At 48.6% G+C, this 26620-nt stretch overlaps 1 protein-coding gene across 12 annotated transcripts in view; it reads left to right on the top strand.

Annotated features, from left to right (window-relative positions):
* Positions 1–26620, top strand: part of FLT3LG (fms related receptor tyrosine kinase 3 ligand) — a 786318-nt gene that overhangs the window by 407394 nt on the left and 352304 nt on the right. The window lies entirely within an intron of this gene.

Genomic DNA, 26620 nt, shown 5'->3' with positions numbered 1-26620 from the left:
CCGCAGCCCCGTACCTCTATTTACCTTTCATAGACGCAGGTTACCTTTTCAACCACTGGAACCCCCGTCTTCACCGTGCACATCCTCCCACTCAGTTAGGTCCTGAAGAAATGCCACTGACCCTCCCGGGCTATCTAGGCGTGAAACATGTCGACCTTTTTATAAGTCACACTAGCACCTTGCGCTTATTAGTGACCCCGTGACCTATCGGTCTTTTTTTTGCCAGGGGCCCCACAACATTAAAGTAGTACTTTTTGGACACCCCTAGGCATTTTTATTCACACACTCTGCACGCACGCAATCACCTACCCCTTGGATCCACCACTATTTTTTAAGCCCACACACCCGCACTCACCTAACGGCTTTTCTCTTTAAAAGACCTCCGATAAAGAGACCCTTCGGGGGACCGTCGGGCATTGCAGCACCGGCCCGACGAGGAGCAACAACAAGCCCAACGATGAAGCAAGACATCCTTCGGGGTGTGTGAGGGCCAACAAGAGGCTACATTGAGTCCTCCCCTTCGGGATTGGATCCTTGACACAGGGAAATTTCTCTCTGCCTCTTTTCACCTCCCCTCTACCTCCCTTCCCCCTCTACACTCTTTCTTTCTCCCCTTTCCTTTTTTGTTGAGCAGGTGATCGCTATTTTTGTTTCACCGCCAACATGGAACAATGTCCTCATTGATTTAACTCTCATAGGCGCAATAACCTTGTTGAGTGTGTCACCCATAAGGGAACTCAAGTGATTCTGTATCTTTGTACGCCTTGTGTGATTTTAAAAGACCCCCAATGATTTGCGAAAACTCAACATCTTCCAGGTCAATATTTGTTTAATGATAGTGTGCTTGCAGACCAAACCTGCCCCTGGTTCCCACTCGTGAATGACATCCAATGGGGGCCTTTTAGGGTCATGTGAGGGTGAGAAGTCCATAACATACTTTTTTCTGCCATTGTACAGTTTGTTCTAATCAAACACAAGGAGATGATGGACAGAGTACTTTTCAGACACTCACCCCAGTCACAGATCTGGGTTGAATCCATCATCGTTCTTTAGCTTACTTCGCCACCCCACTTCAGACCCAGCCATATGCAAATCAGCCTTGATTGACCCTGTTCCTCATGGGAACCCTCCAGCCCGAAATGCCAAGCCAGCTCCTCCCTGGTCAGGAAACAAGCATCCTAGGACCAGTTTTGGGGTAACACCTCTCATCAGCCAGGCTAGCTTGAATCCAGTGCTTTCATGATTGCCCTCTCTATTTGCTTGGTGTCAGTGTGTTTTTTGACCTGGTCTGCTAATCAGGTCTCCATCAACTGTGCTTTCACCCCTAAATTGACATGGTGAGTACTTTGGTACCTCCACAATTTGCTACTGGTGTACCCCATGTAAGTCCCTATTATATGGTAATAAGGTACCGAGGGCATAGATATACCAGGGGTCTCCCATGGGCTGAAGCATGTATTGTGCCACCCATGGGAGTCCACTCAAACTGTGAATACAGGCCTGCCATTGCAGCCTGTGTGAGTTGGTACTTGCACCTCTCACAACAGATATAAGTTTCCTTATATCCGAGGTCACTGCACTTTAAACCTATAAGTCACCCTTATGGCAGACTCTTCAGTCCTAAGGACAGGGTGCTTGTTATAATTGTGAGATTGTCCCTGCATGAGCAGAACACCCCTACAAACCCCGGAGTCGATTCTCCAGGCTTTGTAAGTGCGATCAGCTGTTTTTAGACATATAGTGGACATCGGTCATTACGAGATGTCGAACTATATAGTGGCAACACAGAACCTGGCCGTGTTTGGTATAAAAAATGTTGGAATCATACCCCCAACACTGATTCTATTGTTGTAAGTATGATCTCATGTACTGGGGGACTCCTTAGGCGATCCCCTCCGTACTCTCGGTAACAGCCTTTCAGGGTCTGCAAGCAAGCTAGTGCTACTGCCAACCACAGACGCAATTCTGCTCTCCTGCTGCTGACCCAGGCTCCAGCATGAGAAGGTAGGACAATACATTTCCTGTCACAGGGAGGTGTGATCCACCTTCCAGACGGTACTTATTATATTGGGCTGGGGTGGGGGTGCTTGCTAGTGTCACCAGATTGGTTTGAAAGGCACATTTGGTGCCCTCCCTGAATATTCCAGCTTGAACCAGTTCAGAGAGTCCTTGGCTCCTGCTCTGGTGCGAAAATGGACAAATGACATAGGAGTAGACTCCCCTCTGTCCAGCCCTTCTTCTGAGAGGGACCCCCCAGTTGTTCCATCCCTTTCTTTAGGGTACTTAAGACCTTACCTGACCTTACCTCAAACTTCATTGCTCTTCACTTGTCTGGACACCTGGACTTCTTTGGACTTCGACTGAAACACAGACGGCACAAAGGAAGATTCCTTCTGCTCCTGGTCTCGCTGTTCTTCAAGTCGTCTCCATCGTCTGTGTCTGTGCTTTTTCCAGGTTCTTTTTTTTAAACACATTTTTTTAATTGAATATATATAATATGCAGTACACAGTACTATACTCACAGGGAATGAATGGTAAATACAACAAAGCATACATTTACAATTCCTCAAATCCGTGGTACATTAGGCATTCTGGATCTTGTACTTCTACCCTCCTTCATATGACAACACTTACCCCATCAGACATCAGATCCCCCACCTTCCCTCCTTCCCCCCTTCAACGTACAGGCCCCTGTATACCTCCCAGTGGTGCCACACTTTCTCCCATTTCTTGGGGCATCCCCTGCCCTCATACACCACTTTTTCTACAGCACAGCACCAATCTAGGTTGATCTTCCATTGATCCACCTTGGGTGGCAGAACAGCCCCCCACACCCTGGCAATATTTCTTTTGGCCACCATGAGCCAGAGTTTCTGGTATTTCGGCCATGTCTGTTCTCCCGTTACACATAATATATGCCATCTGGCATCAATGGGGATTTCTTGTCCTAAGACATCTGACACCACCCGTATTACCTTACCCCAGTAGTGACGAATAGCTGGGCATTCACAAAGAATGTGGAAAAAGGTACTTTTTCGTCACAACCCCTTATGCAATTATCTGTATGTGTGCATCCAAGTTTGGGCATGAGCATGCTCGTGGAATAAGACCTGTGGAGGATTCTTAGTTGTACTACCCTGAATCTCGGTCTAACCGCCACTTCTCTCAGACTTTGTATGACCTCTACCCAATCGTCGTCCTCTAGTAGCCCTATATCAGTTTCCCAGGCCTCCTGCAATGCCCTTAAGGGATCGGTGAGTTATTAACAATCTTCTTATATGTGAGGGACAGTGCCTTTTCCATAACTGGATCAAGTAGGAGCCGGTCTTCCAATGGACTATATTCCGGATTGCGATTCCCTTCCCTGATGTGCTGGTGGAATGCGTTTCCCAGCTGCATATATCTATACTTTTCCGCTTCTGTTAGTTGGAACTCTTGCTGCAAGTCGTGGAACGAGATAATCGCCTGCCCCCTCCATACATCTCCAAGGTGGGCAATATCCAGCAGCCTCCATTTACTGAAGCCCTTTAGTTTGCCGTCCTCCACTAACATATCACTATCCCATAGTGGGGTGCGCTTGGTCAATTTACTGTCCCACCCAAGGAATTTATTAGGCCCAGTCCATGCCTCTAACACCATTTGTGTATGTGGCGGCATAGACTTTCTTGCCTGTTTGCGATACAGTGCAGCTGGATAACCTCTAGTGCCATCACAAGGTGGTCGACTAGGTATGTCGGATCATTCCTGTCCCCAAAGATCCAGTCATTAATGATCATCAGCTGTGATGCCCAATAATACTTTCTAAGGTCTGGCACAGCCAGGCCACCCTCATATACTCCCCGCTGGAGTATGACCAATGCTATTCTCGCACCACCTCCGTCCTACAATATTTTCTGCAACTCACTATCTATCTCTCGGAAGAATCCGTCTGGTATCTTGTATGGAGTGTTCTGGAGGACATATATCATACGCTGCAGTGACATCATATCAAACAGAACTGCTCTCCCCATCAGAGAGAGCGGTAGCGTTCTCCAGTGTGCCACGTCTCTTTTCAAACGTTCCAGTTGGGGCAGCAAGTTACTCGCTATGAATTCTGTTGCTGTGGTGGCGACAGTAATGCCCAAGTATTTGGAACTATCTTTTACTTGAAGTTGTATCCCCACAGGGAGAGTGGGGGGTGGGCCATCCGAGAGCGCAAATGTGAGGGACTTATCCCAGTTAATTTGGTTACCTGGAATACCCCCCAAATATTTGAAAGATTTGTAGGAGTCTGCTAATTTGTAAAACGAGGCCTAGTCGCGTATAGCAGAAAATCAACCTCATACAAAGAAATGTTCTCCTCCCATTGCCCACCACCAATGATCCCGGAGGCCACTGGGTCCCCCCGCACCCATGCCGTGAGCGGCTCCAGAGCTAACGCAAACAACACCAGGGACAATGGACACCCCTGTCACGTCCCTCTGTGCAGGGGGAACGAGCGAGAAACTGAGCCATTTACCAGCACCGAGCCAACGGATCTTTATAGAGTAGTCTAATCCAGGATTGAAACCGCGGGCCAAACCCGAATCTGTCCAAGACAGCAAATAAGTAATGCCATTCGATACTGTCAAACACCATACGTGCGTCCAATGACAGTAGTGCCGCTTCCTCCTTCAGTTGAGAATTGGTCAGATGCATCACACCATACAGGCGCTGTAGATTTAGTCTGGTGCTCCCGTGAGGCATAAATCCGACTGGTCGAGATGTATCAATGAAGTGATCGTTCCCGAGAGGCAGTTCACCAAGACTTTAGCGAGAATCTTAACTTCCATATATTTAATAAGGATATAGGTCGGTATGAACTACAGCGGTCCGGCGGTTTGCCCGCCTTGAGTATCACAACAATGGTGGCTGTCCGCTGTAGCTTCCTCAAGCATAGTCAGGATGTGGGGTGCCATAACACTTGTCATGGTCCTGAAGAGATTCATTGGTAGGCCATTTGGCCCAGGGGCCTTCCCTGCCTGCAATTCTTGGATCGCCCCTTTGATCTCCTCAACCTTTATATCTTTTTCCATGTCCTCCCTGTCCTCTTCGGTCAGTGTGGGTAACCGGACATCAACCAGCAGTTCCTGATATACTGCTTTCGTTCTGGTGGGGTTGGAGGCATACACCTTCTCATAGTATTTCGCGAATGTCTCCGCTATCCCCACCCCAGTAGTATGCATAGCCCCCTGTGGATCACATATTGCAGGCACCCAATTACGTTTTTATGTTTATTTTATGTTTATTTTATGTTTGTATATTTATATAGCGCATGTATACCAACAGGTCTCTTAGCGCTTGACAGAAGGAGATTGCATCAAAGTAGGTACAGACAGTCCTGGTGGCGAACAAAGTTAAAGAATGTCTTTAAATAGCAGAGTTTTTAACAGGTTCCGGAAAGGAAACAAACCCGGTTCCTTACGTAAAGAGTCAGGTAGTTGGTTCCAGAGTCGTGGCAAAACAACTGAGAAGGCTCGGCCACCCTTGGTGGCCAGATTACTCCGAGGGCAGACTAGCTGGAAGGCATCTGTAGAGCGAAGTACATGCCCTGGCACGTATTTAGCTAAGCGTTCCCGTATGTAGCCAGGAGCATGGCCGTAGAGAGTTTTATGAGCAATGCACAGTCCCTTACATTTTACACGCTGTCTGACGGGCAGCCAGTGTAGCTTGTGCAGCAAAGGTGAAGCATGGGTCCTCCTAGGAAGGCTAAAAATCAGCCTAGCGGCGTCATTCTGCACGACCTGGAGTCGATTCATCAGCTGCAAAAAGGGAGTCCTAAATAGAGTGCATTTCCATAGTCGAGGCGCGATAGCACAGTAGCTGAGACTTGATTTTAAAGAGGAAACTGATAGGAGGGGGGCCAGTTTCCTCAGTTGTCTCAGGACGCCGGTGCAGATGCCCACCACTGAGTAGACCTGATGACTCAAGGAGAGTTCCGAATCGATTTTAATTCCCAGACTTTTCACGACTGGTGACGGACATGGAGGGGCCCCAAGTTCTTTGGGCCAAAACAGGCCACTCCAGAAGTTGTTATTTGCTGGAATGATGAGGACCTCCGGCTTGTCAGGGTTAATTTTCAAGGAATTAACCATCATCCAGTTCGTGGTGAATCTTAGGATATTTTGAACTGTCTCTTGAACTTGGGCCGAGTTGTCAATGCTCAGGATGAGTTGAGTGTCATCTGCATAGTTGAAGACTCGGCAGTCTAGTTTGGACAATGCAGTTACTAAGGGCTGCAGGTATATATTGAAGAGCAGAGGGGACAAAGCCGAGCCCTGGGGCACGCCACAGGGGATGTCTCCCCTGTTAGAGGAGTAGTCGCCGAGTTGAACCCTTTGCGACCGTCCCGATAAAAAGGACTTTAGCCAATTGTAAACAGCACCCCTAAATTCCAAATCCGCCAATCGAGTCAGTAGAATGGAATGACTGACCGTGTCGAAAGCCGCGGAGAGATCTAAAAGTACCAGGGCGCTCGGTGCTCTGTTATCAGCCTTTAATCTGAGGTCATCAAGAACAGACAACATAACTAGCTCCATACTATGATGGGCTCTGAAGCCAGCCTGGCGTGGATGGAGTAGCTCAGAGTTTTCGAGAAAGCCGGATAAAGCTTTCAGGACATGCTGCTCCATGACCTTAGCTAAGAAAGGAAGTTGCGAGATAGGCCGGTAGTTTTTCAGCTCAGCCCTGTCAGCTCCAGGCTTTTTCAGTAAGGGAATAACTCTAGCTTCCTTCAGATTAGATGGTACCTGGCCAGTGGCCAGGGAGTTATTGAGAAGTGTAAGGATCTGGCAATCCAAGGCTGGAAGGGCCATCTGGAAGATCCTAGGTGGACATGGATCGGCCGGTGAACCAGATTTGGTTTTGTTGATTAATGAGGCCAAGGCTTCGGAGTCCAAAGGGGGAAAATCTGTGAGGAAGTGAGCTGGTGAGGAGGAAGGCAACGCCAGTTCCTGGGAACTTAAAGCAACAGGAGATCTATTGATCTCACAGAGAATATCTGTCACTTTCTGAAGAAAGAAAGTTTGCAGAGTATTGACATTAAAAGGGATTGAGGTTGAATTGGCATCAACTTTTTTACTTAGTTCCTTTAAGATCTTAAAAGTTTCCTTCTGTTTATTAGGGGCATCTATAATCCGAGCCTCATAGTATTCGGCTTTCCTCGAGGTAATAGATTTCTTATATAGAGTCAGAGCTGCTTTGTAGAGGATCAGGTCGGTGGAGTTATAGGTTTTCCTCCACTGTCTCTCCACTTTACGCAGGCTCTGCCTATTTACCCGCAGAGCTTCATTGAACCAGGGAGCCCCCTTACGTTTGGGCTTGACTCTTTCCCGACGTTCTGGAGCTAGGTGGTCTATAGCTGATTGGAGGGTATTACTGAGGGTTTGGCTGGCTATGTCAATGTTGGTGTAGCCTCCCTCCGGCCTGCAAAGAGGTATTCTCTGGAGGGTATCAATGAGGTTTCCCGACTGGATCTTATGCCAGCTTCGCACTCTCCTCCATTCCGCACGAGATTGAGTGGGGGGGCTATCCAAGGGGACCTAGCAGGTGATTAAGGAATGGTCAGACCAGGCACACGGAAGAATGTTAAGGAGCCTAACTTGCTGGCTAGATGACCAAACCAGATCAAGGGTGTGCCCCCTGATGTGGGTGGGGTGGTTCACCAGTTAACAGAGTCCTAGATTTGACATTGTCAAGTCAATTTGTTTAGCTTGTGGCTCTCGTGGGATTCTTTCCCAATGGAAGTTGAAATCTCCTACGAGCATAAGCTTTTGATAGCGGGTGCTGAGGTCTGACAAGGTTTCACCAAAGTGATCGCAGAAGCCAGGGGCTGCATCCGGGGGGCGATAAACTGTCAGGAGTACGAAACAAGAGGAGTTAAAGGAAAACTTAACTCCTAAGATGTCAGAGTTATCAAAACTTTCTGATATTAGCATGGTGGCCGAGAGATTAGATTTTAAAAAAGTAGCCACCCCTCCACCTCTTCTCCTATCTTGCCTGTTGTGCCAGATGTCGTCAAAATTTCCCGGCAGGGACGAAATGATGTCAGGGACTGATGCGTCCCCCAACCAGGTTTCTGTCAGGGAGAGAATATCAATATCCCCCCTCCTGAAGGAGAGTAAAGATCTCAAGATGGTGTTTTTGCAGGGATCTGGTGTTCAAAACTGCCACTGACAAACCTAACGGGCTCCCTGTTCTGGACGAGAGATGGATAAGAGGCCCGTCAGAAGCTGTCCCCGGGTTCCTTAAGAGGTTTTCGGCTTTTAATATTGAACGGGTGGGGGGTTTTGAGGTATAGTTGCCATTAGCAAAGGACAGCAGATCATTTGCGGAATACAAGAAGTTTGGGCCAAGATTTGTGGCCCCTGGTCCCGGCAGGGTGCGGACGGGCGCAGACGGGCTTGCCTTAGGCGCGCCTTTGGCGCGCCCGCGGCGCGCCCGCTGCGCGCGTCCGCTGCGCGTCGGCTCCAGCGTCCTAATAAGGCAGTCCCCTTCCGCCCACTACCCAATCAGCTCTGCTGTGCAGCAGCTGAAATCCCTCCAGCACTATACCGCGTATCGTAAAGCGGAAGAACGATTTGAATGCGTGATAAGGGCAGAGTGCCTACAGTTAAATAACTGGCTTGAAATTCTGTCAAGAGCAGTTAAAAACATTTAAAATGAAACAACAATTGCAGAACAGTTTTCATACAGAGCGCACACACAAGGACCACCTGAGAGTTTTAACGCGCCTCTCAATCTGTCCGCTGCGCATCGGCTCCAGCGTCCTAATAAGGCAGTCCCCTTCCGCCCACCACCCAATCAGCTCTGCTGTGCAGCAGCTGAAATCCCTCCAGCACTAGACCGCGTATCGTAAAGCGGAAGTGCGATTTGAATGCGTGATAAGGGCAGAGTGCCTACAGTTAAATAACTGGCTTGAAATTCTGTCAAGAGCAGTTAAAAACATTTAAAATGAAACAACAATTGCAGAACAGTTTTCATACAAAGCGCACACACAAGGACCACCTGAGAGTTTTAACGCGCCTCTCAATCTGTCCGCTGCGCGTCGGCTCCAGCGTCCTAATAAGGCAGTCCCCTTCCGCCCACCACCCAATCAGCTCTGCTGTGCAGCAGCTGAAATCCCTCCAGCACTAGACCGCGTATCGTAAAGCGGAAGTGCGATTTGAATGCGTGATAAGGGCAGAGTGCCTACAGTTAAATAACTGGCTTGAAATTCTGTCAAGAGCAGTTAAAAACATTTAAAATGAAACAACAATTGCCGAACAGTTTTCATACAAAGCGCACACACAAGGACCGCCTGAGAGTTTTAACGGGCCTCTCAATCTGTGTCCCTGTCACTCATTTCCAACCAGGTGATCATTTTGTTGGTCTTATCCCCTAGGTCATACACTTGTCACTGTGTTGCTAAGGCAGCGGCCCGTGTGGGGTTGTCTGCGAGGCTCTTCATCTGTGCTTTAAGATCAAGTTGGTGCGCAAGCAGTGGATCCGCCTCCTCCCCAGCCAGAATCCTAGCCTCTATAGCAACGACATCTGCCTCCAGCGTATCCCATTGGATCCTTTTTTCCTTTCTGTAGGCCCCCAGGTGGGCTTGAATATGCCCACGTATTACCGGCTTGAAAGCCTCCCATAGGGTGCATGCCGAGTCCACCGACCCCTCATTTTCCTGAAAATAACATTTCGCCCTCTCTCTAGTTTGGTCAGACAGGTTCCTATTCGTGAAAACCCAGGTGTTTATTCTGGATGGTAAGACATTCGATCTCATCGGGCCCTGGAGGGTCACCTCCACTGGCAAATGGTCTGAGAAGCATCGCGACTTGATGTGGGCATTCTAAAACCACCCATCGCAACCCTGGAGGGTCAGGATATGATCCAGGCGCGAGTAAGTACCATGTACGGCTAAATAGAAGGTATATTGTAGCTCTCTGGGGTTATGAAGGCGCCAAACATCCACTAGGCCCATGGCATCTACAAAGGCGCAAAGCAGCTCCACCCCCTCCCTCTTGCAGCCTTGGTTAACCTATCTTTCTCCGGATCCATAGTGGAGTTCAGGTCCCCGCCTAATATTAGGATACCTGGAGGGAGGTCCACTAGCAGGGCCCCTATTGCTGACAGCGACTCCACAGGTAAGGCTGGTGGTATGTATCCTGAAACTATATTCAGCTTCTGCCCCTCCCATGTTCCAGTAAGTGTCACATACCTGCCTAAGGGGTCGTGCCAAATCTTCCTCAAAATGAATGGGAGACTGGTCTTGACCATTATCCCTAACCCTCTCTAGCCTGTTGTATAACCTGAGTGTGCAGCAAGCTTGTAGCCTTATCTATTTAGTGCTTTGTACCTATTGCCTTTAAGTTGCATTTATTGGATCAGCGCCAGACCTGGAGCATGTCTATGGAGATATTGCAAAACGTCAGTGCCATTAATACGATTGGCCAAACTGTTGACATTCCAAGACAAAGTTCTAAGATTATTAACCCCCTTATTTTCCCCATGGCGTGGCTCCATCATTCTTTGGTGTGGCATTCAGAATGTAGTATCACCATCACTGTACCTTTAGATATCACCCACTTCTTTCCAGTTGCTAAGTACTGCATAGATCCTGCATACCAACATTTCACTAACAGAAAATATACATTTTGAAGAAAACTATAACAACCCCTCAAACCCTGACACCCGCTTCCCTCCTCCCCGCTACCCTGCTGGGGGGTGAAACAACCACCCACCTCCCCAACTCGCATACTGCCTGTCGCCCTTAACTGAATAACTGCTCGGGCGTTGGCAGGCACCAAGCAGATGGAACACTTTCCCCGACATCCCACGCATCCCCGTTTCCCCCCAGTTCTGTTACAGCCCTGCTGAGCTTTACCAGCCGGCCATAAGACAATTACGTGTCCCAATGGGTACAATCCTGTATACACAATCTCACCTTCCACCTAGTTTAGAGTGCCCCCCCACATATCTCCAGGCGCCAATGTTACATCGTCACCATACCTGCTGGAGCCATTTCCCCATTCTAGATATATCTTAGGACGAAAACTGCGACCCGTTCTCAGCTGGTCCCCCAGGCTTGTCCGCTGCTGGTCTCCGTCGTCTCTCACTCTAGGAGTTGCGGCTCACCGTGCGCCAGCCTTCGAGCCACTCCCATGTTTCTTCTGCGGTGCTGAAGTACCACGTTTTCCCTTAGGCGACCACTCTCAACTTCGCTGGGCATAAAATAAAGTATTTAATGTCCTTGCAACGTAATTCTCTTTTGACTCCTTCGAATGTTCTTCGCTGTCGCTGGACTTGGAGTGTGAAATCTAGGAAGAAGCGTATCACCGCATTTTTATGGTACAAATCTCCATGAGCTTGCGCTATCTGCAAGATCGCATCTCTATCACGATAGTTTAGGAGCCTTGCTACGATTGTTCTAAGTGGGGCACTGGGCTTGGGGATGGGCGCCCTATGTGCTCATTCTGTGTTGAAATGTGTAGAGAGCCACGGGGGCTTCAAGTGGTTGAGGATTAAGTCTTCCAGGAACAGATCCACACTTGGTCCCTCCATTCCTTCTGGTACTCCCACTACCCTGATATTATTCCTTCGCGCCCGCCCTTCCTGGTCTTCCAGTCTAGCCACCATCCCCTATGGTTGTTTCGTAAGAGCTCGAAGTTGCTCCTCAAGGTTTTTCGTGCTGGTCTGCAGATGTGCACCTCCATTTCTGCGGCAGCCACTCTGTTGGCCATCTGGTGAAAATCGGCCCTCTGGAGATTCACGTCTACTGTTACTGCGTCCAATTTGGGTTCCTAACGTGCCTTTGAGATCCGAAATCGCTGCCATTATTGCGCACAGAGAGCGTTCCGCTGCATCCTCCGGTTGCTGTTCTAGGGCGAGAGCCTTTGACTTCGGGACGGCATATCTGTCCATTTTATTCAACTGTGTCCCGGGTTGCCCCTTCGGCTTCATCTGGGGCCCAGTGGCGACGTTACCTCCTTCGTTGATGAACCTCTTGGTTTGGGGCACTCTAGGTGACTCGCACCACCTACCCAATTTATTCACTCCCCACGGGGAAGTCAAGGATCAATATTTCAAAAGGATTCTGGCTACTCCGGTGGGATAGGCAGCATCCGGAGTCTTGTGGTGAAGTAAGCACCCCTAGGGGGTGAAATCCGTCCTTCCACTCCTGGCGTAGCTCCTTCTTAAGGGTGCGTAGCCACGATCTTGCTTTTGCTATTGGGCACCTAAGACGCCCAATCTCCTGTCAGAGGTCACAGATCATATGGTTATCCATCCACCTGCCATCTTGTAGTGAGCACTGGTATACGGCTCTCTTGAGCAACTATTTACTGGGGCTCACCACCGCTTCCAGGCAGATGAGGGGTTTCATTTAATTATGAAGGTGGCGTTTCGCACCAATGCTTATTGAGTTCCCGACTTCCACTGCACCATCCAGACACTGTTCTCAGGGCCCACTCCAGTCGCTGCTGCTGCCCAGTCCACAGAAATGGCTACTCACGTAGCCCCGGATGAAAACGCCTCGGAGCCCACGCTGCTCCAGCCACTCCTCCTGGTGTGGTCAATCCACACCTCTCCACCGCAGGTAGCATTAACGGGGACCAAGTAGGTGGGGAAAGAGCTCATTGTCTCACCCCTGGCGTCACTGTGTCCTGTTCCAGCCCAGGATCGCTGGGCCATCACTCTGGCGGAGTTCCTTGCTTTCCCTTGATCTCCGATCCCAGCTCTTCTATTCTTCCGCTCCGGCCCCGCAATCCTGAGCCTCGGGGCCCTAACCAACTGAACCCAGGTCTTGCAGTGGTCCCACATGGGCATGGAGCGTCACTCCACCTCAAGGTTCACGTGCAGCCTCCCCGCACTCAACTTTTGCTCCCCGCCGGGATAGTGTGTCAGCAGGCATCGCGTAGGCCGCCCTCGCCCTGGTGATTATAGTGGCTCGACAGTGGCATTTTGGGGGCTCCGCACTGTTCTGGGCTGGCCCGGGGGATCTTCAATACAGCGCCAGTATCAGGACCTTCGTAGGATTGGATGGCAGTACAGATATTTAGGGTGTAGCAGAGTCGGTTATCGGAGCTCCGCTAGGGTGCCGCCATCTTGCTCGCCTCCCAAGCCACGCCCCCCTTCTTCCAGGTTCTTAAACAGACCTGTGGACATCAGGGCACCTGAAGAAATCTCCCTCGGAGTGAAGGAGTCACTCCCCTGCAGCTGCAGGTATTGCAACAAAGCTGACCGGTCTGCTGCTCCTGTCGTCCTACAGACTTACCGGGGCTCAGCAGCACAGGTGGTGGTTCAGAAACTCCTGTGATGCCCGACCTGTCCTCTCTGCAACTGAGGCCTGTATCCCTTGTCGGAACCGTTGGAACCCAGCCCCTGTGCACTGCTTCAACTTGCTGTTGCCAAGGCTTTTTGGCTCTGCACTCCAGAGATCTTCAGGCTAGAAGGAGCTCCAGCACCTCTTCCCTCCAAGATCAGCGTCCTCATTGCATTCTCTGCACTGTGGGCCTTGATCTTTGGTGAGCTGCTCGAGGTCCTCTTGCGACTCCTGTGCCTTCGGCCTGCGGGTCCTCCTGAGGGTCTTCTCTTGCTTCAGTGGGCTCCCCTGCTTGCTCTGACTCTCCTGCTGTTGGTGAGTCCCTTAGACTTGCTGATCATCCGACATGGGACAGCACGTCAATAATAAAGCCTAAATTCTTGACTTTGGACACAGGAGCAGGTACAGGGCCTAAGTCATCTGGCCAGTGTTGGATACCCCACAGCTCAGGGTTGTTACCCAAAATCAGCACCTCAGCTTTAGACCCATTAAGCTTCAAAGTATTTTTGGTCAGCCTGGCAGATACATTCCTTAAGCCACACTGCAATAAGGAAGGATCTTGATGCCGAGCAGGAGAAAGGGATAAGATGATCTGAGTATCATCTGCATAAGAGAAGATAGTCAGACCTGACCTTTCCGCAATGTCAGCCAAGGGGCGAACATATAAATTAAAAAGTAAAGGACTCAAGATGGAGCTCTGAGGGACTCCAGAGGTTAGCTGTAGTGTGTGCGATCTTACATTGTTAGAAAAGACCTGAAATGTACGATCCGTAAGAAAAGACCTCAACCATTCCAGAGCCAAGCCCATAATACCACAGGCTTCAGGGTGTTTCTCCTTCCTTTCCAACCATCACCAGTGTGCCAAGCTATCATTAATCAAGCATTCCCAGGACCGGAATCAAGCATCCTAGGACCGGTTTCGGGGTTTCACCCCTCTTCAGCCAGGATAGCTTGACTCGAGTCAAGCTATCCTGGCTGAAGAGGGGTGAAACCACGAAACCGGTCCTAGGATGCTTGATTCCGGTCCAGGGAATGCTTGATTCATGATAGCTTGACTCGAGTCAAACTATCCTGGCGGAAGAGGGGTGAAACCCCGAAACCGGTCCTAGGATGCTTGAGTCCGGTCCAGGGAATGCTTGATTCATGATAGCTTGACTCGAGTCAAGCTATCCTGGCTGAAGAGGGGTGAAACCCCAAAACCGGTCCTAGGATGCTTGATTCCGATCCAGGGAAGACATGGCTTGGCAGTTCGGGCTGGACTGTTCCCATGAGGCAAGCCTGATTTGCATATGGCCATGTCTGAACTGGGGTGGCGTGGTGAGCAAAATAACAATGGATTAAACCCAGATCTGTGACTGGGGGTGAATGTTTTGCCAATGTGCAACATTCCGTCCATCATCTTGTGTGTTTTGCTGTTCGCCCTATGTGGGAATGGTATGCCCAGACGTGGGTCCCGTGCTCACTATGCCACTGGAGTCAAGCTAACCTGGCTGAAGAGGGGTGAAACCCCGAAACCGGTCCTAGGATGCTTGATTCCGGTCCAGGGAACACATGGCTTGGCAGTTCGGGCTGGACTGTTCCCAAGAGGCACAGGGTCAAGACTGATTTGCAACATGGCCATGTCTGAACTGGGGTGGCGTGGTGAGCAAAATAGCGATGGATTAAACCCAGATCTGTGACTGGGGGTGAATGTTTTGCCAATGTGCAACATTCCGTCCATCATCTTGTGTGTTTTGCTGTTCGCCCTATGTGGGAAGAGTATGCCCAGACGTGGGTCCCGTGCTCACTGCGCCACTGGAGTCCAGCTATCCTGGCTGAAGAGGGTTGAAACCCCGAAACCGGTCCTAGGATGCTTGATTCTGGTCCAGGGAAGACATGGCTTGGCAGTTCGGGCTGGACTGTTCCCATGAGGCACAGGGTCAAGACTGATTTGCATATGGCCGTGTCTGAACTGGGGTGGCGAGGTGAGCAAAATAACGATGGATTAAACCCAGATCTGTGACTGGGGGTGAATGTTTTGCCAATGTGCAACATTCCGTCCATCACCTTGTGTGTTTTGCTTCTCCTTCTATTCGCCTGGTATCTCAATCAATCAAACTGTCAGTATTTGTAGAGCGCAGCACTGTCACCTCTAGGGATATCTGAGCGCTGAAGAGGCTGTGTCTCCGTCAAAAAGCCAGGGCTGAGTCTCCTTCTGATGTCCACCAGGGAGGGTCATATTCTTTGTTGGAGTGGCAGGTCGTTCCATGTCTTGCAGCGATGTAGGAGAAGGAGCGACCCCCACTATGGCTGCGTCGGATGAAGTTGGTGTGGGTGAGGGTGAGTAAAGAGGAACTCAGGTGTCTGGAGGGTTGATGGAAATTCAGTTGATGTAGGATGGTCCTTGACCATAGAGGGCTTTGCAGGTGTGCGTGAGGATCTTGAACTGGCACCTCTTCTGAATGGGGAGCCAATGGAGGTTTCTGAGGTGGGGGTAATGGGTGACCGTTTGGGAAGGTCCAGGATGAGTCTGTCTGCTGCATTCTGTATGGTGTGGAGCTGGGTGGAGATGCCGGTGTAGAGGGTGCTGCCGTAGTGGAGGCAGCTGGTGGCGAGGGCCTGAGTGGCAGTCTTTCTGGTGTTGGTAGGGATCCATATCAGGATTATGTGGAACATTCGAAGAGTATGAAAGCAGGAGGAGGTGACTGCGTTGACTTGCCTGTTCATGGTCAGTTGGCTGTCGAGGATGATCCTTAGAATATGGTCTGTTGGGGTTGGTCCAGGTTCCACTGGCCCCCGGCTGTGGTCCCAAGTGGAGGTGTTGTCTTGTCAGAGTTCAGTCTGAGGCAGTTGTCCCTCATCCAGTTCACTACGTTAGTCATGGCGCTGGAGAAGTTGGTTTTGGCGTTAGCAGGGTCCTCAGTGAGTGAGAGGATACGATGAGTGTCATCTACATAGGAGATTATGTTGAGGCCAGGGGACCTTCTGACATCTGTAAGGGAGGTCATGTAGGAACTGAATAAGGTGGGACCGACTGTTGATCCTTGTTGTATGTTCTTAGTTGTGAAGATGAAGGGAGGCAGTCGGATACTCTGTGTGTGTCCTATTAGGAAGGTGGCGATCCACTTGAGGGCATCTTGCTGTATGCCAATGTTGTAGAGTCTGTTGATTAGGGTGTTCTGAAACAACCAAGACTGCCTCACCACTGTTACAATTTAGGAAAGAGTTGAAGACTCACTTATTTAAAGAACACTACATCAGAATGCATTAACTGTACATTACCAAGCTTCCTCTCCTGTCAACTCATTGGAATTATGCTTTTCTTTGACCCAGTACAACACTCTGCTATCTTTGCCTGAGTTTACTCTCTAGAACTACCATAGCGATACTTCTCACAAGAAGAGCCTAGTTTCTTCACAGTTCCATGCACCTAGGTAAACTGGCCTGATAGTAGTGACTAAAATCTTTTTCCTTGTTTGCTATGTAATCTTAGATGTTGATAGTAACAAAGCAGATTAACAATTGCTGATCCCTGTTATTCATTACACTTCCCTTGTTGGAGTACTGCTTCTCTTCCCGCTGGGGGATGGAGACGGGGATTATTTTAATAAAAAATGTATATAGAATAATAGGACAATAAGTCCTCTACCCCTGGGTTGGATCACTCGCATTGAAAATGAAATGTAATGAAAAAATATTTTAAGTGGTCTATAAAGATCTATGCAGTATGTGCTTCATTCTTGTTGAACTGCATAGAAATGTTTTGCTGTAAAGTGGGTCTATTCTAATTAAACATTGTACAACATAGCGAGGTCTCTATTCCACTCAATTGAAATCCTCTGGAAAAATACTTACTGCAGGAGCAAGATGGCGCCCAAGTGATACGCCGCGTTGCCTGCTGCTCCCCTTTCGCCTTGCCATGCTAATCAGTCTGGTTTGTGGCATTGAAAGAGCATGCATGGAGGAGCCAACGCTGGAATCGGAACGGCAGTGAGAGGATGCTGAGACGCAATAGCCGAAAGTGTGTCGGACTGCTTCATGCTCACTGTGGTAATCAAAGCAGCACAGGGCTTCGTCTGGTTTGTCATTTTTTTCCCCCCGTTACTGGTGGTGCATCTGACATGCAAGATACCAGGCCGGGGGCTTAAATGGCCAATGGCTGTGAGCATGATTACCACCCCTGCCCTTATATCTACACGACGCGAACCGGGTAAGGAGTTGAAGGCTTGGAAAAAAAGGAGAGGACGTTGCTTGTAAGGTCAAATCTGAAACAGATGGGCAAGCTTCAAAGAAAGGTACACAACGGGCAGATAGGGGCTCATTACATTGTGACTGAGGGACTTCTCAGCCTCTGATTGCAAACAGGTTCCCCAAAGCCTGCACTAGCGGCCTAAAAGCTGAGAGGGAGGTGGGGGGGAGGGAGGAACAAGGCTAGTATGGATTCTGCAACATTAGAAGGACATGAGGACATTTTCTCTACGAGTGAGGGTGAGGTACCGTTGAGGTTTCCTGCCGTGGCAACTGGAGAAGGTGTGGAGGAGGTAGTGAGCGGGCCAAGTAACACCTCAGAAGACCATCAGAATTCAGGGAGGGCACATTTGGGTGCTCCTAGTAAAGCGCAAGATGAAGCAGTGGCTGAGGAGCTAGAACAGGATGTGAATCCCCCATTCCTCCCTCGCCCAGGGAATGAGGAGCCAAAAAGAGGAGGGAGCAACCTGGCCTTAATCAGCTATGGATCTCTGATGGTCATTGCTCGGACCCGTAAGTGGAGTGGTGGGGAAAACAACAACGTAGGTAGGTCCCCTGGCATAGGGGAGAAGTTCTTCTCACTGACTGATGACTCCGATACATCTAACCTCTGTAGCACACCATCTTCATCCATAGATGATCTGGCCTCTGAGTGTTCCATTAGTAGTATTCTGGATAAGTCCACTGTTCTAACCCAATGCAAATTGTCAACAAAGAAAAAGAAGAGAGAGAAGAGTTTCCGAGAGGGCAGGGGTGGGAGCATCGGGGAACTTGACGGAATCAATGGAATCTCCACGGAGAAATTGAGATGGGACTGTTCCGCTTCTCAGTTGGTATATCCAAAGGAACAAAATGAGAAGGAGCTGTAAGGCCTTGGAGAATGCAGTAACTGGGTCATCTGGTACAATAGAGTCAACACTCGCAGTAATCTTCAATCAATTAAACAACTTCAGAAAGAAACCCGGAGTGGAAGCCGACATGCTAGTAGAGCTTCAAAAAAACTGCATGGAACTGTTAGAAAGGTAAAATTAATGTGCTTGGACATTGCGGAAAGGATTTCAATAGTGAAAGGACAGACTGAGTGCCATGAGTCTGAGGTTAATGCATGGAGAACTCAGACATTCATCCCAAGAAGCAATGATGAAGGATGTGTTGTGGAAACTTAAAGATCAAGAAAATAGACAACGCAGGAGCAATGTAGGATTTTTTTGATTCCGGAAGGGGTGGATGGGAGTGACATAGAGCGTTTATGGTAACGCTATTGAAAGGTGCCTTTCCAGGAATTACCTAATGGTGAAGAAACGTCAGGCTAATGAGTTAGAGAGGCCATGAGCTATTCTTGTATACTTTGGGAATTTTTTGTTATGACAAGTAGCTTATAATTTGGCTTGTCCCAATGGAAAAAGAGAGCATGAGGGGATTTCCTTTTGATTAGGCCTGACTTTGCGCATGCTACTGTAGAGCGGCGGTAGCATTTGCGAAAAGCTCGTTAGCCCTTTTCAGAAAATCGGAGCCAAAGTATATCTTCAAAACTTCGCACGGTTAAGAATTGGCACACTTGTAGTTTTACATCTGAGATACAGGCCCAGGAATATCTAAAGGGGCTTGCCGGAGGGATGGCTACTGCCACAAGTAAATAGAGTTACTGGTCATACAGGGGCGAGAACATACTTTTTAATTTCCTTCTCATTTTTGGGTGTGGTTGAAAGCTGAGCTGATTATGAAGTAGTAAGCAAATCCTGTGCACACGTGACAATTTTGTTAATGAGATCACAGAAAGAACAACAAAGCTCAATGAACAATGGAGAGATGTTGTTTTAATTCAAAAGATGTTTTCATCAGTACAAAGGGCGCCAGCCGACACGTGTTTCGTCAACAGTAGAACAACTGTGACTCTTCAGGGCACGATGAGCAATGTCAGGAGAAATAATGAAATGCCGTAGGGATCAAAAGTAGAGCGGTCTCCCATGGGTCGGTGCGACCAGGAAACCAATGGCCTGTATGTAACGTGCCCTGAAGAGTCACAGTTGTTCTACTGTTGACGAAACACGTGTCGGCTGGCGCCCTTTGTACTGATGAAAACATCTTTTGAATTAAAACAACATCTCTCCATTGTTCATTGAACTTTGTTGTTCTTTCTGTGATCTCATTAACAAAATTGTCACGTGTGCACAGGATTTGCTTACAATTGTTCTGGTATGGGCTTTCGCCCACACCTTATACAGGGGTTTTGGGTATTCCCCTGACCTGTTTGCACCGTTAAGCATTGGTTCTTTGTTCTTCTTACTTCATCTGTCCGTTTATCTGCCTGAGCGCCATTTATCCTGTTTCCAAAACCCTCTCTGGTCTATATATGATTATGAAGTAGGTTGAGGGGTTTGGATGTTTGGTGTATTGGTCAAGGCCCTATATTTTCTTTTTTCGTTAGTGTGTGTTCAATTGCGGGGACGGAGTGAGAGGTTATGTGGCAGGGGTGCTTCTGTGGGTGTCATCAATCAGGCATGGGACCTCACTGCTCATGTTTTGGTGGTGGGAGGGGGTGTGGTTGGGGGAAGGGCCTCAGGAGACTACACATTTGGGTGGTCAAAAACAGTTGAGATTTGACCTAAAGGGGATAGGCTGGTCTTCATAAGGGTCCTCATATCCTGGACTTGTGGTTTCATTGGGGGAAGAGTGTAGTCTGATGGTCCGGTTTAAGCCTGGATAAGAGTAAGTTACAAATAGCAACTATTAATATTTGCGGTTTGAATGATTGAAGAAAAACGCGGAGAATTCCATTAGAGCTTCGAATGTTAAACGCAGATATTGTTTGTCTCCAAGAGACTCATATTGAGGGATCACACTGACAGCTGCTTGATTTTCTTGGCTTTAAGGTGATTGGGGATACATCGCAAAGTACATGCACTTGTGGAGTTGCAATTTTAGCACGTAATACATGTAATCAGTTTAAAGTAAAAGATTTACTTTATGCTCTGCTTATGGGTGCATTTTAGATTATCCCGGGCTATTCAATTAGCTTTCGAACAAATTGGAAATTTGGCCCTTACATATTATCCTGTGAGGGCTTTTGAATATTGTACCTGGGAATAGGTCTCTGGAGGGCCACTATGTATACACTGGGAGAAAACCTAGTGTTTCAGTCTTTAAGGAGGCTCTGTCAAGACCACGGATTAGTGGATGCATGGCAGACTATATGACCCGCCGAGCATGGGTTTTCATCTTTCTCTGCGCCACATCAATCTCACGCCCGGTTAGATTTTTTTCTGTTTCCCATGTAATTATAGAAGAATGTGATATTGAAAGCTACCCAAGAGTCATGTCCAATGTTCCCTCTAATTATTTTCCTCTGTGTGCGGCAGAGTAAGGTCTCTGTGCGCTGCAGCCAAGGCTATGTGCGCCAAGAACCCGACCGCGCGTGTAGACCAGGGCTTTGAGTGGGATGAAAAAACGAGGGTGTCTCCCAAAGGGACGTAACCGATGCAATTAAGGGCATGCCTTAAAAGCAATTAAGCTAAAAATATGTGCATCGCATAGTGTGACACTCAACTGATATTTTGCTGCTTCTGTCATTTAGGTGTGATAGCGCTTATCGTAAACTGAGAAACTTCACACACTGCCCCATGGTAAAACACCACTAAATCTTCCGGGCAAAACATCCGAGCTACGTTATGCACCATTATACCGAACTTTGTCAAACGCTGAATTTATTTAAACTCAGAATCAAAGGCTCCATCTGGGGTGTTAGGCCCGGAAGGGCCACCGGGAGAAACACAGGATTCGTTTAGACATGAGCATGAATTCACAGCAAAGTGGAAAGTGGTGGACAAGGGTAAAAACGGAAGTACAGGAGAATGGAAGGTGCATAAGAGAAAAAGAAAGAGTGGACGAAGAGAAGGTAAACAGTGGGAGACATGATGGCAAAGGGGAGGGACAGAAGCAACAAAAGGGAATGTAAGTAGTTTAACTCTCCACTTGTTTCTGAGACTGCGATGCTTTGGAAGTGGTCCACTGTTGGCTCTGAATGAGGCCAACTCCCTCTCCATGGAATGTGTCAGATGCGATGGAGGCGCGCACTCAAGCAGCACCCAGTTTGTCAAGCCGCAACATGATGAGGGGCAGGGTGAAACACCCGCTCCCCCCCCTCCCTTCGCCCATCCGGTTCATGTATAATCGCTCTGATCTTTAACCTGTCCCAAAGCCACACTCCTAGCAACTGAGCTTTATTTAAGTGAAAATGCTCCCCGCTCAAAGCCTGGTTCTGGGTTTCCATTGGTGTAAACAAAAGTCAAGTGCATAATAAACATTTTTGTCTGACGGTGTCACTTTTATATGAGGCTACTTCTGCAATGAGCCTCCCGGCCAAACCTGGCGCCCCCTATTGTTGGCTCGAAAGTCTTCGTACGCCCTAGAGACCCGGTTCACCTGCCGCACCAAATGTAGCTCTGCACACAGCGGCGTCACTAGGGTTGGTGTCACCCAGTGCGGTAACTCATGGTGTCACCACCTCTGAACCCTTTCTGATCTGGAGGAGTGATTGCAGGAACCATTCAGAATAGGTTTTAGGTAGACATCTTTGTGAAGGAAGGCTACAGGGAGGGTGCTAAATATCTGTTTAGTCCAGAGCTCTCCCCACCCCAATCAGAAACAGCTCAGTGATCATTCTCCAGAGGGGGGTATATGGGTAAAGTTAAGCAAGCCCTGCTATTTAGTACGCTAAGAAACATAAGGTGTACAAATGTGGGTTTGTCTTGTGCAAACTTCTGGTAATTTCACAGAATACTACAATTCCTTTACTTGGCCCGGACAGCTTTATGCACGGGGTATGTTAAAATAAGGAGTTTTACACCCCTTTCAGGTTGTTGAAATGAAACGAACAAAAAAAGAAAACAACAACATTGACAACATTACTCCAATTCCAAAGTCAAGTGGTGCATCTATTTTCTGCACCAATTACCAGTCATAGTGAAATATTGCGCATCTACAAAGTAAACACTGCATCAGGGCCGAAAAGTGGGAAGAGTCGTGAGCTACAGACAAGGCAATGAAAGGGTTCTGCATAAGACTTCACTCACATAATTAGCACACTTCTGAAAATAATGACAAAATAAAGCATTAAATAAAAAATTGCACTGTTTTACTGCAACACTTCTGAACTCCTCCTCAAGAAAGTTCCACATATCTACTTGGAAGGGTTTACTACAGAGCTGTATATAGGTTACGACCATAAAAATTTGTTTTTGGCTTCTTGCCCTAAACAACACTGCTTGCAAGTCATCATATTATGTACAGATGAACACTTGAATCTTAGGGTCGGCATTCAACCCCAAAGCATTGTCTGCGGAAGACACCACAATGACAGTGCGCTGTGGGCAGGATGCTGAGATTGACACATGCGTGTAAAATGAGACAATTGCGGAAATTCAATTGTTTTCACCAACTGACATGACTCAGAACTACAACTCCCAGAATGCACTAGATTGATTAAGCAAAGCCGAGGACTCGAACACCCTGTCTCCAATGGTACAGAGTGGCACACTAATGCGGGGCTCCTTATTTTTTGCTTAAATCTGTGCCATTTCTGAACTTTCTCCCAACGTCCCATGCCCTGTGCGGCATCTTTAACCAACTGCAGCTTTGTAGCTAAAAATGACACATTGCATTCTGGGACTTATAGTCTTTCCTCTAGAAAAAGCCTTGAATATACCTAGCATGCAAATTGCATTGGCTAAGCTAGACATAACTAAACGCTTCATAAATTACAGATGACACCGAGTGGCTATCAATGTGCATTTTTGCTAGCTTCCTATCTAAAGTATCACTCGCTTCAATTCAGTTGCTGACTGATCATTTTTGGATGTTAGACTTCCTGCCATGCTATTATGGGCTCAGACTAGAACCATCACGTGTCCCAGGTCTCAGAGTACTTTATTCATCATTTGAGGTTTTCTTTGTATTCTGTCACATGTAATCCACTTTAGCCTACAAAAATACCAGGTCTACAAGTGCCAGAGTACAAAGAGAAAAATATCTGAGTTGGATGAAATATTATCAGATTGGTATGGGAAAAGTAGGCGTGCGGTCAGTCACCTGCAAGCTCCCATTTGTAGGAGGTCAGCCAGGATATACAGCCCGGTTGGTGGTGTATGTGGCATTTTTTAAATCACCCACCCCACTTCGACGCGCAACTTTTTTCCTTACCTGCCCCTCACCTGTACCGTGGATTTTCTGCTTTTAACTTAATTTCTCGGTCGGTGCTTCACGCAAAAGCGTTCCTTGCGTGAGTGACGCTTCGAACGTCGTTGACGTCCAGACACCAACGTCGTATAGCTAATTGGACAATAATCTTGGCCGGCGGCCGGGTAACGGGTTCCTCCTGATTTATGTAGCGATTTAAAGCAGAGGCTCAGCAGCTGCATCACTAGGGTTGACGCAAAACAAAACTATAACACGTTTTTGTGTTTATAACTAACAGAACAGATATTTTTTGCATTTTGGTGTCACGGTGTCACCCCATGTGACGGTGTCACCAAGTGCGGTCCGCACTCCCCGCACACCCCTAGTGATGCCACTGTCCGCACAAGACCCGTCACCGCAAGGACATGGGCAGTCACTGTGCTCCCTCTGGTCACGCCAGTCAGGGAGCAGGGGCACACTCGCAGCCCCCTCGGCGAGACAGGGAGGCCCAATGGCCTGAAAAGGGAGCATGTAGGCAGACCCTCTGGGCAGATGCGCCGCCTGCCAGCCATTACGTTCTCAAAGCCCCACAAACAGCCTGCAGCCCATTAAGAATCAAATGTAGCAAGAGCCACTTGCTATGGAATGTGTACTCGCAAACCAGGAAATTACCGTTTTTCGCGCTGCTGCCGCTTTTGAAAAGCAATACCAAAGGGGATGATGGTCGGAGCGTTTGAGCAAATCAAACACTCACCCCCAGTCAACTGATCTGGGTTTAATCCATCATCATTCTTTAGCTCACTCCACCACCCCAGTTCAGACATGCCCATATGCAAATCAGTCTGACCCTGTGCCTCATGGGAACAGTCCAGCCCGAACTGCCAAGCCATGTCTTCCCTGGACCGAAAACAAGCATCCTTGGACCGGTTTCGGGTTCATTACCCTCATCAGCCAGGCTATCTTGAATCCAGTGGCAAAGTGAGCAAGGGACCCACGTCTGGGCATACCCTGCCAACTTAGGGCGAACAAAGCAATACCAAAGGGGATGATGGACGGAGCGTTTGAGCAAATCAAACACTCACCCCCAGTCAACTGAACTGGGTTTAATCCATCATAATTCTTTAGCTCGCTCCACCACCCCAGTTCAGACATGGCCATATGCAAATCAGTCTGACCCTGTGCGTCATGGGAACAGTCCAGCCCAAACTGCCAAGCCATGTCTTCCCTGGACCGGAAACAAGCATCCTGGGACCGGTTTCGGGTTCATAACCCTCATCAGCCAGGCTATCTTGAATCCAGTGGCAAAGTGAGCAAGGGACCCACGTCTGGGCATACCCTGCCAACTTAGGGGAACAAAGCGATACCAAAGGGGATGATGGACGGAGCGTTTGAGCAAATCAAACACTCACCCCCAGTCAACTGATCTGGGTTTAAACCATCATCATTCTTTAGCTCACTCCACCACCCCAGTTCAGACATGGCCATATGCAAATCAGTCTGACCCTGTGCCTGTGTGAACAGTCCAGCCCGAACTGCCAAGCCATGTCTTCCCTGGACCGGAAACAAGCATCCTGGGACCGGTTTCGGGTTCATAACCCTCATGAATGAATGAAATAAATCTTATCGTGCGCAAACTTTGCCCGATGGCTATCTTGAATCCAGTGGCAAATATTTTGCATTTTGGTGTCACGGTGTCACCCCATGTGATGGTGTCACCCGGTGCGGTCCGCACCCCCCGCAGTCCCCTAGTGACGCCACCGTCTGCACAAGACCCGCCACCGCAAGGACATGGGCAGTCACTGTGCCCCCTCCGGTCGCGCCAGTCAGGGAGCAGGGGCACGCTTGCGGCCCCATCGGCGAGACAGGGAGGCCCAATGGCCTGAAACGGGAGCATGCAGGCAGACCCTCTGGGCAGATGCGCCGCCTGCCAGCCATTATGGTCTCAAAGCCCGACAAACAGCCTGCAGCCCATTAAGAATCAAATGTAGCAAGAGCCACTTGCTGTGGAATGTGTACTCGTAAACCAGGAAATACATTTTTTTCTTTTAAAATGCGAGTGGCGCGAAAAATGGTAATTTCCTGCTCTCCCGGGATGTGAGGACACTGCGCTAGGGGTCACTAAGGTGCGCGCACCTTAGAGGGACTCATGTCTGATTATAACCCCTTAGTGTTGGAAATAATGAATAGAGGATTTGTTTGAAAAAGCACCCATTAGAGCTTTGAACACGCTCTCTAAGTTAATGAAGAATACTGTGAACATATGAATAAATGGATACTGTCGAGTTCAGGCCTAGGGCCTAGAAATAAGCTGGACCACATGTGTGCTTCTGGTGGTGGTCAGCAACATGCCTTCCACGCCCAGCGCCCTGGGCTCTTTATTCTCTCACGGGCGTGCCTTCCGTCAGGAGGTAAGGCGCGCCCACAGTGTACACGCTCAGGGGGAGGTTTCAAGACCCCTCGCCTGGGACCCCTGTAACAAGTGGTCGGGCCCGACTCAGGCAACACTACAGATACCTATTTTTCTGTAAGAAAATATAGGGAGCGCTCCACTAGGGGTGGTTTGGGACATAGGGAAAACAGGGATATGGGGGTAGACCTTGCAGTGGGCAATTTGTTTGCAGCATCATCAGTAGAATAAGAAAAAATCGTTATGGCTACACAGCAGGGAGACAAGGTAGCGGAGGTGCAACTGGGGGTAGCGGTCGCTGAAGCCGTGATTGTGGAAACCTCAGCAAAGGAATAAACATTCAAATGTGGCGACTAAATAGATGTCAGATGTATGGCGCTGATATTGTACATATGTATGCTACCTGCAGAGTATTGTCAACTGTGAAAGAGGAGATATTGAGATTTTTAAATTATAATCTGAAGCTAAAAGCCTCTTAACCTGGCGCTAATTTT

This window comes from Triturus cristatus, chromosome 7 (genome assembly GCF_964204655.1).
Source record: "Triturus cristatus chromosome 7, aTriCri1.1, whole genome shotgun sequence".
In the NCBI taxonomy this organism is placed as follows: domain Eukaryota; kingdom Metazoa; phylum Chordata; class Amphibia; order Caudata; family Salamandridae; genus Triturus; species Triturus cristatus.
The sequence above is the reverse complement of the archived record's forward strand: the minus strand, read 5'-3'. Positions and strand labels throughout refer to the sequence as shown.